This window comes from Schistocerca americana, chromosome 6 (genome assembly GCF_021461395.2).
Source record: "Schistocerca americana isolate TAMUIC-IGC-003095 chromosome 6, iqSchAmer2.1, whole genome shotgun sequence".
Classification (NCBI taxonomy): Eukaryota; Metazoa; Arthropoda; class Insecta; order Orthoptera; family Acrididae; genus Schistocerca; species Schistocerca americana.
The window spans coordinates 160,607,124-160,618,508 of NC_060124.1; the positions used below are offsets into that span (position 1 = coordinate 160,607,124).

At 44.3% G+C, this 11,385-nt stretch overlaps 1 pseudogene; it reads left to right on the forward strand.

The window, feature by feature from the left end:
- Positions 1–10,932: 10,932 nt before the first annotated feature.
- Positions 10,933–11,050, forward strand: LOC124620595 (annotated as a pseudogene).
- The last annotated feature ends 335 nt before the right edge of the window (positions 11,051–11,385 follow it).

An 11,385-nucleotide genomic window follows, 5' to 3' on the forward strand; every position in this document is an offset into this window, starting at 1 on the left:
ATGGGTTTACCAGCACAGCCATTTCACTAATTTCTCTAAGGGGACGTTTCACTATGCATGAGATGTATTGAGTTCATATTTTATGCACAAACAATTCTTCTATTTAATTATCAGATTTCAACGTTGATTTAATACAGTTTGTAATGGCAACATTTGAACACCTTGTACCACAACATTTCGGAAGAACTGCCGGATGTCTGCAACTTCCTGCCATAGTATTTCGGTGCAGAGTCTTTTGGCCATCTTCAGGTGACCACATCAAAACTGATCAACAAATCATTACTGTGCAGTTTCTAACGTCATATTCAGATCTTCGGTCTTGCCTAACACTCAGCGGTAGAGCAATGAGATTGTTATTTCTTATGTATCGGTATGGACGTTACAAAAAGAACATTGGTGAACTGAACTCGCGACTTGTGCAAGATATTTACTTCACCAAATGTCGTAATTAAATCATTTATAGTCGGTGGTTTATCAGTTGCTATTTAAATATTAATGATAAGTTCAAGTTAGTTCCAGCGACACCAAATTCCCTATAGACTGGTTGTAATCTCAAATCTATAATCAGATGTAACAGTGTTATTAATTCCTAACGTCAAGGAGTTTCTATATAAGCGCCGAGAAATTCAGTCAAATATATCGCAGTACGTTATCTCTATAAATAATATTGTAAAACTTGAATGATAATTGCGTGAATTGACACGATATGCTGGTTTATTTAATAATATTAGTCACTTCCTAACAGAGCCGTGAGGAAGAAGCTTTCCCAGGTGTTGCGGGGAATTATAAATTATATGATTCGTAACTATCGCCAAGTTCCATAGTCCATTAGTTATTACGAATGAAATTGTCTATCTGTGTTCACTTTCTAAATAGTGTTAACTTCAGATCATCTAATTAAAAGTCACTTCTGTCTAATATATGCAAGTCGTCTATCTGAATTGCAAATAACGTAATATTTGAAGTCAAAGTATCGTTTAGCTGCGTCATAGTAGATCGCAATAATCAATTCTGAAAGAACAATCTAATTGTGCCTACATATACGAGCATTGAAAAGTATGAACTGCTTCGGCTAACTATCGTAACGTAGTGACAATGCATTGAATTATCCTTAGCCATTACTCACGAATCTCAAAGAGTTCTCACACGGAGTATTCGTTGGGAACATTGGTTCTACTTTGCGAATATTAATTATAATGATTTTGCGATTTACTATGAGTCTGAATTTTGAGTCTGAGTTTACTGGAATCCTATCTTTCTTTCGTATCTTAATAAATTACTAAATATTAGAATCCTGATTCAGTTACTGGTTAATATCCAAATAATAGTGTTAACTGGAAATTTGTTTGCTTGTCCATTTTTCACGGAATTTGGAACTTGTTTTGGGGAAATCTTTGGGAAATTTGGAGCTAATTTTTGATTTTCGTTTCTCGTCCTAGGAAGTGGCATTACAAGTTGCATAACTTAAGTCTGTGGTATCACTTTTTACAAATGTACCCCTTGTGGACTCACTACATCTCATTGGCAATAGGTTTGGAGCTGACATTACAGCGATGTTTGAACACACCCTCTCCTCTATATATTTTTTATTTCACAACGAGTTTTATGAGCGATCAGACAGTGTCGCCAGCGGGAGTCCTTTGTATCCCCTGGTGGCCAATCATTTTATGGAAGATTTTTAGGAGCAGACACTCGCCTCAGCCACTTTTAAACCAGCAGTATTTGGCGATATGTTGACGATACTTTTATAGTTTTGCCTCATCGTTTGGATCGTCTGCCAGAGTTCCTTCACCATCTGAACCCCTTACATGAAAACATAAAATTTACTATGGAGATGAAGAAAGATAGTTGCTTGCCGTTTTAGATGTATTGAGGCGACATAAGAGCGATGGCACACTTGGTCATTAAGTACATAGAAAGCCCAATCATACAGATCTTTACTTGCAAGCCGCTAGTTACCACCATCCGGCACAGATAATGGGTGTTCTGAAGACCTTGATTGACCGAGCCCACGTCATCTCTGACACCGATAGTCTGCAAACAGAACTGGAGCACCTGTAGACTGTATTTCTGAAGAATGGCTATTCGGCTCAGCAAGTGGAGAGAACGCTACAGACCTATAAACGACAGAGCAAAGAAGATGAGGAGGCCTTTAAAACGACTGCCTATTTACCATATATTGGTAATATTTCAGTGCAACTAGGCAGAATACTAAGAAAATATAGAGTGAAAGCAATCTTTCGCGATCCTACAAAAATTACGCCGCTGTTGGGATGTGTCAAAGACGGCATAGACCTGCGCAAGGCAGGTGTTTACAGGATTCCGTGCGAATGCGGCAAATCTTGTACAGGGAAAACGACGCATACTGTACAGGATCGCATTGTAGACTACCAGCGGCATACTCACCTCCTTGAGCCTTCTAAGTCTGCTATCGCCGAGCATTGTATTTCGCCTGGTCATCCACTGAATTACAACAGACAAAAATAGTGGCCCATGCGTCTAACTTTTGCAGTTCTATTATTAATGAATCCTTGGAAATACGACTGTCTGACAGTGAGTCTCTTATTCTTTTCAGTTAAATTCGGCATGCGACCCAGTCGTCGGAAAACTTCGTATCCTCCGAGTTTTCACCACGGAGGGCGCGCGGCGCAGCAGAATCGAACGCACTCAAGTAGCGAACGCGCAACCCCAAGAGAATCCACCACGCATGTGCCGGAGGGTCCTTAAATACCAGAGCTCAGGGAGTTCTGCGCCGAAATATTATGGTGGGAAGTTGCAGACATCCGGCACTTCTCCCGAAATGTCGTCGAGCAATATGTACGCCTGGAAAGTCTTAAATCTCACATTTGAACACCTTTCAATAAATTTACTTTACGCCTGTCACTCTTACGCTGGATAATGACTATGGAAAGAGCACATTCGCTAACTGGGATGATGAAACTGAGTTCGAAGACAAATGACAAGAAAGATAATCTACGGAGCAGCCTCTTTTATGTCTGAAGGAACATTACGTAAACTATACCTTCGGATTATCCAAGACAACATTATATTCTGAGATATTCAAAGTTACAAGTACCCGATGATAAGCATGAATGAAATCAAACGAAACATCGTTATACAGCACTAAACACGTGTGTGGATTACGCGCACAGACGAATCCTGTAGCGCTTATGCAGTGCATTGTGTTTTAGCGTACTACATTGTGCATTCCACTCCAGTGCGATTAGAGCGAAGGTTACAGGTTCTTCCACGTTTGTGAAGTAAATCAGGCAGTTTCCGCAAGAAGCAGGTGCAATGGAGTCGTTCCCTGTTCCGGCAGCTGATTCCGAATTGCCGCAGTTTACGCTAACGGCTGCGGCTATTGTACTGTGGGGGCTGTTCTCGCTTCACTACACCTTGAGAGATTCCCACGTCATTCGCCTTCACCGTGACATTGCCGGCCGGGAGCAGATTAGACAGCCGTGGCACAAAATACTGACAGCCTCATCCACTGTGGAAAGCCCGAAGCCGCTCTCTTCGTACGTCAAGTAAACGACGGTGGGTTTCACGTGGGTATATGTCTACTGCATTATGAACGTGGGTATTTCACTATTCCACGTATATAATGTACATATTCAGCAGGCCACTTTGCATTCTATTCCGAGGGTACCGTGCACGACTGTTGGTAATTCCCTTTTCAGTTCCACTTGCAAGTGAATCGAGGGAATAAGTGGATAGTGAACTCCTGGGTACGCTGAAGGATTGTTCTATATTCTTGGTAGCTTGTTTCGCAAACGTAGCTGGTTGCCAACATCAGGTGCTACGTGACGCACTGAAGCGTAAGTTCTCTGTTTACTTATGTATTATGTATTAAAATCGGCCAGATACATGCGATGCCCAGTGCCATTGTGATAGAAGAACTCGGGAAAATGTTTTAAGAATTGGACCTGCACGTACTGTCTATACTTGAACCATGTTCCAGAAACGGGTCATTACCCCAAATGCCACTTAATCTGCAGTGTACATCATAACAGCAGGTCTACGTCCAATGGCAGCGATTGTAGTGCCAGATAAAGACATGACTGTGACAAAGATACATCAGCTCTGTGACGAAGACTCGGTGACAATAGAAATCGTGATTGCCTTAGGAAAATTTAACAGCGCTACTCAAAATTTTCAGTACAGTCAGGTAATACAACCCCACATAGAATACTTAAAAAGAGCAGCAGTACTGGATCGACACTGCAGACACATTTTCGTAATGGACGCAAACGTGAAATCAACATTGTGGCATAGCAGAGTAACGGGTGAAAGAGGTCTCTGTCTTCAGGACATTATACCAGAACTTGACCTTCATGGCTTGAACAGACGGCCCAACCAACCTTCTTTCCAAAATCAAGAAGCTGAGCAACACATGTAGATATCACCCTCGCAAACTCGAAAGTCAGTGACCACACTGCCAAGTGGAAGGTTTGTGATGGACTTACAAGTGACAATAGTCTCATTTAATTCACAAATACAAAAGTAGATAATGTCTTATACATTAACATCCAGCCCGAACGACTATAGAGGTAAGTTGGAACTTTTGAAGGCAGAATTCAACATGCAACCACAGGAAGGAGGCGGACTTCATGTTGACACCAAAACGGACAATCTAGAACGAGCGATGCAGGGCAAAAGAAGGCGATCCCAACATTTGAGGGAAAGTCAGAAAGGTTTAAAATTGCACAGAGTTCCGCCCTACTGTCCTTAAGACATAGAGCAAGGCAAGCGAGGAGGTGTTGCCAGAGATCTTTAGGGAAAACAGAACGGCAAAGATAGCTGACTTTCTATCTAAAATTCAGACAAAAATACAAAGAACTACTCCACCAAACGAGATTAGAAATATAAAAGACGTATATTTCGTATCTAATGGTCAGAGACGCTTTGGGTTTTCCATGGAAACCTGCAACACACAAGGCTCGATCACCCACTGTCTCTTCAAACCTGAGAAGATGCAACGGCACCATGACGACTGACTGGAAAACATCAGGGCAGTACCTACTCAGAACTTTTCTGTAGGACGATGCAACGGTGGAAGACACAGAGTTCGATCAGCATCTTCACTCTGGATTACTAGAACATCACGTGATTGATAGTGTTGTGATTCCATTTGCAGAGGAGGAAGTAAGACTGACAATAATGAAGTTAAAGAAGAAGAAAGCACAAGGACCTGATAGAATACTGGCAGAAGTGTTGCATCAGCTAGGACCAAATTGTACCCTATAGAACAGTGTTATTAAACGAATATCTTTTGCAGAATCTGGAAAATCACGATTATCATTATACTAAAAATATGGAAAGGCAAAAGACCAAGAGAACCGAAGTCTTACAGGCCGATTTTCTTGTTATGTTCTCTAGGCAAAGTGCAGAGAAAGCTTCTGTGCCGCCGCATGTGGACCAGAGTTCTGAGATGTTGGCATAGAGCCATTACTGAACCGGCCTTAGAGTATGACAAACACTGGAGCCTGCATCGCCAACGCAGGCGATCTGCTAATTATAGTATCTGCTAACACAATGGCTAAATTATAGGAAAACAGTTTGGTAGTCCTTGAAAGACTGGTGAATCGGAAACAAATTAACAATAGCAGCGCACAAAACAGTCTATATGGTACTAAAAGGAACATTATCGAGAACGAGAGATCCAACAAAAAATAAATGACCGGCCTGTGAAAAGAAAAGAAGTGTATAGGTACCTTGTAATTAACAACAACAAAAAGCCAAACTTTCATGCACATGTAGAAATCGTCTGCCAGAGAGGCCAAAGAAACCTTCAGCTATCGCTCACTGCAATAAGAACGCAACAAAACGCTATCTGACTCGCTATTGCAGGCTACGGTTCGAGCGTTTGACCTCATGGAGCCAGACAGGTAAGAACAGCACAGGCTCTACGGCGAGCACACAAAGCTGTACTCGTACGCGTGACAGGTGCGTATACAACAACACCGACTGAGGCACTGCTGGTCGTTTTAGGCTTCCTACCTCTAGATCTAACAGTAAGAAAGAGAGCGGCACAATATTGGCTCAGAATGAGCGAGTATGATAAGGTTAAGGAGATACTGCGTTGGAGTATCGGATAAGGAAATTAAGGCATGCATTGACAGACAATGACAAAAAGGAGAGACAGGGCCGTAACTTGGAGGAGAACCTACCAGTTCCTTCGTAATATAGAAGGAAGAACAAGAATGCCATACTTCCGACCAAGAGAGATAGACAGTACCTGTCGGGACGTGCTCCGTATCCCAGCTGCTTACTAAAAATGCGATAGCGCACCACAAACACTTATGAACGTGGAACTATCTGTTCGCAGTGTCACATCGTCTGGGAGTGTGCCGTTAGACAAAATATTAGAGACCAGGACAGGAATGTATCTGGAAATGCTACAGTCTATAATAAACTGGAGCGCCAAAGAAACTGTTATAGGCAAGCGTTTTCAAATACAAAGATATGTAACAGGCAGAAACGGCGCTGCGGTCGGCCATGCCTATATAAGGCAAGTGTCTGGCGCAGTTGTTACTTCGGCTACTACTGCTAGAATCGCAGGATGTCAACAATTAAGTGAGTTTGACATCAGTGTTGTAGTAGGTGCACGAACGATGGGACACAGCATCTCCGAGGTAGCGATGAAGTATGGATTTTCTCTTACGACCATTTCACGACTGTGAATATCAGGAGTGTGGTAAAACACCAAACCAAAGACATCGCTACGGCCAGAGAAGATTTCTAGTATCTGGTTCGGAAGGAGGCAGATGCAGGTTTGATATGTGGCTCCAACTCGTCACGGAGTAAGCGCTGCCTTGCGAAGTGAGATGATAGAGTTGTTCTTACTGAGACAATAGTCACTTTCAGTTTAGCAAAATTCAGCAAATTCTATACCCGTATTCCGTGAATGGACCGCCGATTAATTGGTCACGCCCATATACTTACTTGGAAGGAAATGCCCATGCAATACCAACGAGATGCTGGTGTATGCGTTAGGTGTGTGTGTGTGTGTGTGTGTGTGTGTGTGTGTGTGTGTGCGTGTCTTTACTGACGGTGGCTGTGGCCGAAAACTATAGCGAATTTATTTTAATCGTGCCTGTCTGCAACTTGGCGTGTCTTCTTTACGGTTAGTAGGAGTCTGTCTGCTCCTACTTTGTTACAAATATTGAACCAATTCGACATCCCCTCAGAATAGAATTCATTACTTCCCGAGGAAGAAGAGCTAGTTACTTTTCACAAGAATGCTGGTTTCTGAATCCTTGTTGACTATTGTTCAATAGATCTTCAAGGAAACTCGTAATGTTCGAACACAGAACTTGTTCCAAAATTGTACTGGAAATCGACGTTAACGATATGGGGCTCTTAATTCAGCGGATTATTCCTATTTCCTTTCTTGCGTATTGGTGGGACTTGTGCAACGTTCTAGCCTTTAGGTAAAGATCTTTCAACGAGCCATTGGATGCTTGTGATTGCTAAATATGGAACTATCGTATCATCATTCTCTGAGAGGAAACTGACTGGTATACAATCTCGACCGGAGGTCTTCCTTTATTGAGTGATTTAAGCTGCTTTGCTACACCGAGGGTATCTGCTTCTAAGTTACTCATCTTGGAAGTTGTTTTTGGTTCGAATCTGGCATATTTACTACATATTTTTTGGTGAAGGGATTTAGCAGAACCGTATTTAGTACCTATGCTTTAATGGCACTGCCATCAGTAACATCACCATTGTTATTGCAGAGTGCAGGTATTCATTGTATCATTCCGCTGGTGTATTTTACATACGGCCGGATTCTCTCCGGATTTTCTGCCAGATTTAGAGACGAATTTCGTAGTAGTAAGTATGAAAACCACCTCACATTGAAGTTCGTGCTACATTTCGAGCTTCTGTAAAACTTCGCCACTCTTGAGGGTTTTGAGTTGTTTTAAATTTGGTATGCTTTTTTCGTTGCCCCAGCTAGGAATTCTGTAGATGTAATGCTGAAGGCTCCGCACAATCACAGCAGAATCCCTTGCGATACGTCGCTCACTGCAGCGGAAAGTCTGATTAGTCGTAACAGGTCCACCAAAACTATGTTACCATTGCCCAAAATTGCAGTTAAGCGCAGTCTAATTATACACTCCTGGAAATTGAAATAAGAACACCGTGAATTCATTGTCCCAGGAAGGGGAAACTTTATTGACACATTCCTGGGATCAGATACATCACATGATCACCCTGACAGAACCACAGGCACATAGACACAGGCAACAGAGCATGCACAATGTCGGCACTAGTACAGTGTATATCCACCTTTCGCAGCAATGCAGGCTGCTATTCTCCCATGGAGACGATCGTAGAGATGCTGGATGTAGTCCTGTGGAACGGCTTGCCATGCCATTTCCACCTGGCGCCTCAGTTGAACCAGCGTTCGTGCTGGACGTGCAGACCGCGTGAGACGACGCTTCATCCAGTCCCAAACATGCTCAATGGGGGACAGATCCGGAGATCTTGCTGGCCAGGGTAGTTGACTTACACCTTCTAGAGCACGTTGGGTGGCACGGGATACATGCGGACGTGCATTGTTCTGTTGGAACAGCAAGTTCCCTTGCCGGTCTAGGAATGGTAGAACGATGGGTTCGATGACGGCTTGGATGTACCGTGCACTATTCAGTGTCCCCTCGACGATCACCAGTGGTGTACGGCCAGTGTAGGAGATCGCTCCCCACACCATGATGCCGGGTGTTGGCCCTGTGTGCCTCGGTCGTATGCAGTCCTGATTGTGGCGCTCACCTGCACGGCGCCAAACACGCATACGACCATCATTGGCACCAAGGCAGAAGCGACTCTCATCGCTGAAGACGACACGTCTCCATTCGTCCCTCCATTCACGCCTGTCGCGACACCACTGGAGGCGGGCTGCACGATGTTGGGGCGTGAGCGGAAGACGGCCTAACGGTGTGCGGGACCGTAGCCCAGCTTCATGGAGACGGTTGCGAATGGTCCTCGCCGATACCCCAGGAGCAACAGTGTCCCTAATTTGCTGGGAAGTGGCGGTGCGGTTCCCTACGGCACTGCGTAGGATCCTACGGTCTTGGCGTGCATCCGTGCGTCGCTGCGGTCCGGTCCCAGGTCGACGGGCACGTGCACCTTCCGCCGACCACTGGCGACAACATCGATGTACTGTGGAGACCTCACGCCCCACGTGTTGAGCAATTCGGCGGTACGTCCACCCGGCCTCCCGCATGCCCACTATACGCCCTCGCTCAAAGTCCGTCAACTGCACATACGGTTCACGTCCACGCTGTCGCGGCATGCTACCAGTGTTAAAGACTGCGATGGAGCTCCGTATGCCACGGCAAACTGGCTGACACTGACGGCGGCGGTGCACAAATGCTGCGCAGCTAGCACCATTCGAATGGCCAACACCGCGGTTCCTGGTGTGTCCGCTGTGCCGTGCGTGTGATCATTGCTTGTACAGCCCTCTCGCAGTGTCCGGAGCAAGTATGGTGGGTCTGACACACCGGTGTCAATGTGTTCTTTTTTCCATTTCCAGGAGTGTATTAAGATGCAAGCGACACCTTATCCGTTCCACACTGACAGTTTTATTGTTTATATAATTCCGTTTGCTTCCTATCAATTCTATGAGGACCCTGAACGCCGAGCGTTCGTCTAGGTACACACTTAAATGTCTTCTGCTGGTACGCCTTCGAATCATTATTACAAATAATATCATTTAAGTTGACACAAGTCACAGAAAGGGTTGCCTTGTTTGAAGATGAGCCGCATATGACACCCAAACGTCGTGGCGTGTGGGGGTGATAATAGACGCGATACCTGAGCAGCCTGTTACAGGCCCATGTGTGTAGCGAACGTGGCGCAACGCGTCTTGAGTTGTCCTAGAGCGTGGGATAATAATAGGAGACTGGGAGTAAGACGCATGGGTCGTAGCGTATCGAAGATCACGCGATAATTTGGATTTTCGAGGTGAACAGTGTCTAGCTGGTGATCGCCAAAATGTCGATCGCGAGCTACAAGTGACACGAGAGAATAGTTTCGGTAGATCGCGGTGACGCTCAGGTTGGCGAACCTGCTTTGCTGCACTGATATCAGACCGCGCTCACTGCAGTAACTTGTTGTTGCTCCCACGCAATTGGCATTGTCAGAGAAGAATGCTGCATTGTCCGCCAGGCACACTTTTCACAGCTTCCTACTTGGTCGTGTATGCGCGGCGTTGTGCACATTTTGTTTTCTCGCGTGTATATCAGACAACTACCTACGAGGATCGTTTGATTATGCACTGACAGTAAGCTTGGTTTGTTCTAATGATGGCGTGTTCAGGGAAATAGTAAAAAAGACCTCTTTCATTCGGAATGGGAAACTGATTTCTTCTTTAGCCAGGTAAACGACAAATGTGTTTGTTTACTGTGTATCATTTGGGAAGAAAGAGCAGGTCAAACGTCACTTCAAAATCATTCACTCAGGGAATGAAAGATATTCCCCCTACAGTTTGCTCTAACGAAAAAAAAAGCAAGGCAACTGAAATACAAACTTCACGCTGAAAAATCAGCTATTTTAAAACCATTAGACTACAATAGAGCAGGCACTGAGGCGCAATACCTAGTTTTAAAAATTATTGCACAGAGTAAGAAACCCTATGAGGGCAGTGAATGAATCGAAATTGCATTTTTAGAAGCTGCAGATTCATTACATGATAGCTTCAAAAATAAAATTTAGTTAAAATTCGTGACAACACTTAATTATTTATTTAGCTTGCTCTGATTACAGCCACCAGACACTTTTCTACATCGGACCAGGGTTTCACGTATACAGTGCCTTTTTTATATCAAAGTTATTTAAGAAATAAAAATTTTAATATGACAACTAGTATTGAAGTCATTTGGGTGTCTGAAGTGGCGGTGTGGGTAAATAATACTGACGATGAACTAATAAGCCAACGGCCTTGCTACCGTGGTAACACTGGTTCCCGTCAGATCACCGAAGTTAAGCGCTGTCGGGCTGGGCTAGCACTTGGATGGGTGACCATCCAGTCTGCCGAGCGCTGTTGGCAAGCAGGGTGCACTCAGCCCTTGCGAGGAGCTACTTGAATCAGAAGTAGCGGCTCCGGTATCGTAAACTGACATACGGCCGGGAGAGCGGTGTGTTATCCACGTGCCCCTCCATATCCGCACCCAGTGATGCCTGTGGGCTGAGGATGACACGGTGGCGGGTCGGTACCGTTGAGCGTTCAAAGGGCTGTTCGGTCAGAGTATTTTTTTATGAAGAAATAAACTGAATACTGATAGTACCTGTACTAAAGATGCTGCCCCTTATTGTGATAACAGCAATAACAAAATAAGGACAATAATGCCAATGATGGTAGTGGCATATGAACAAAGAATTTGT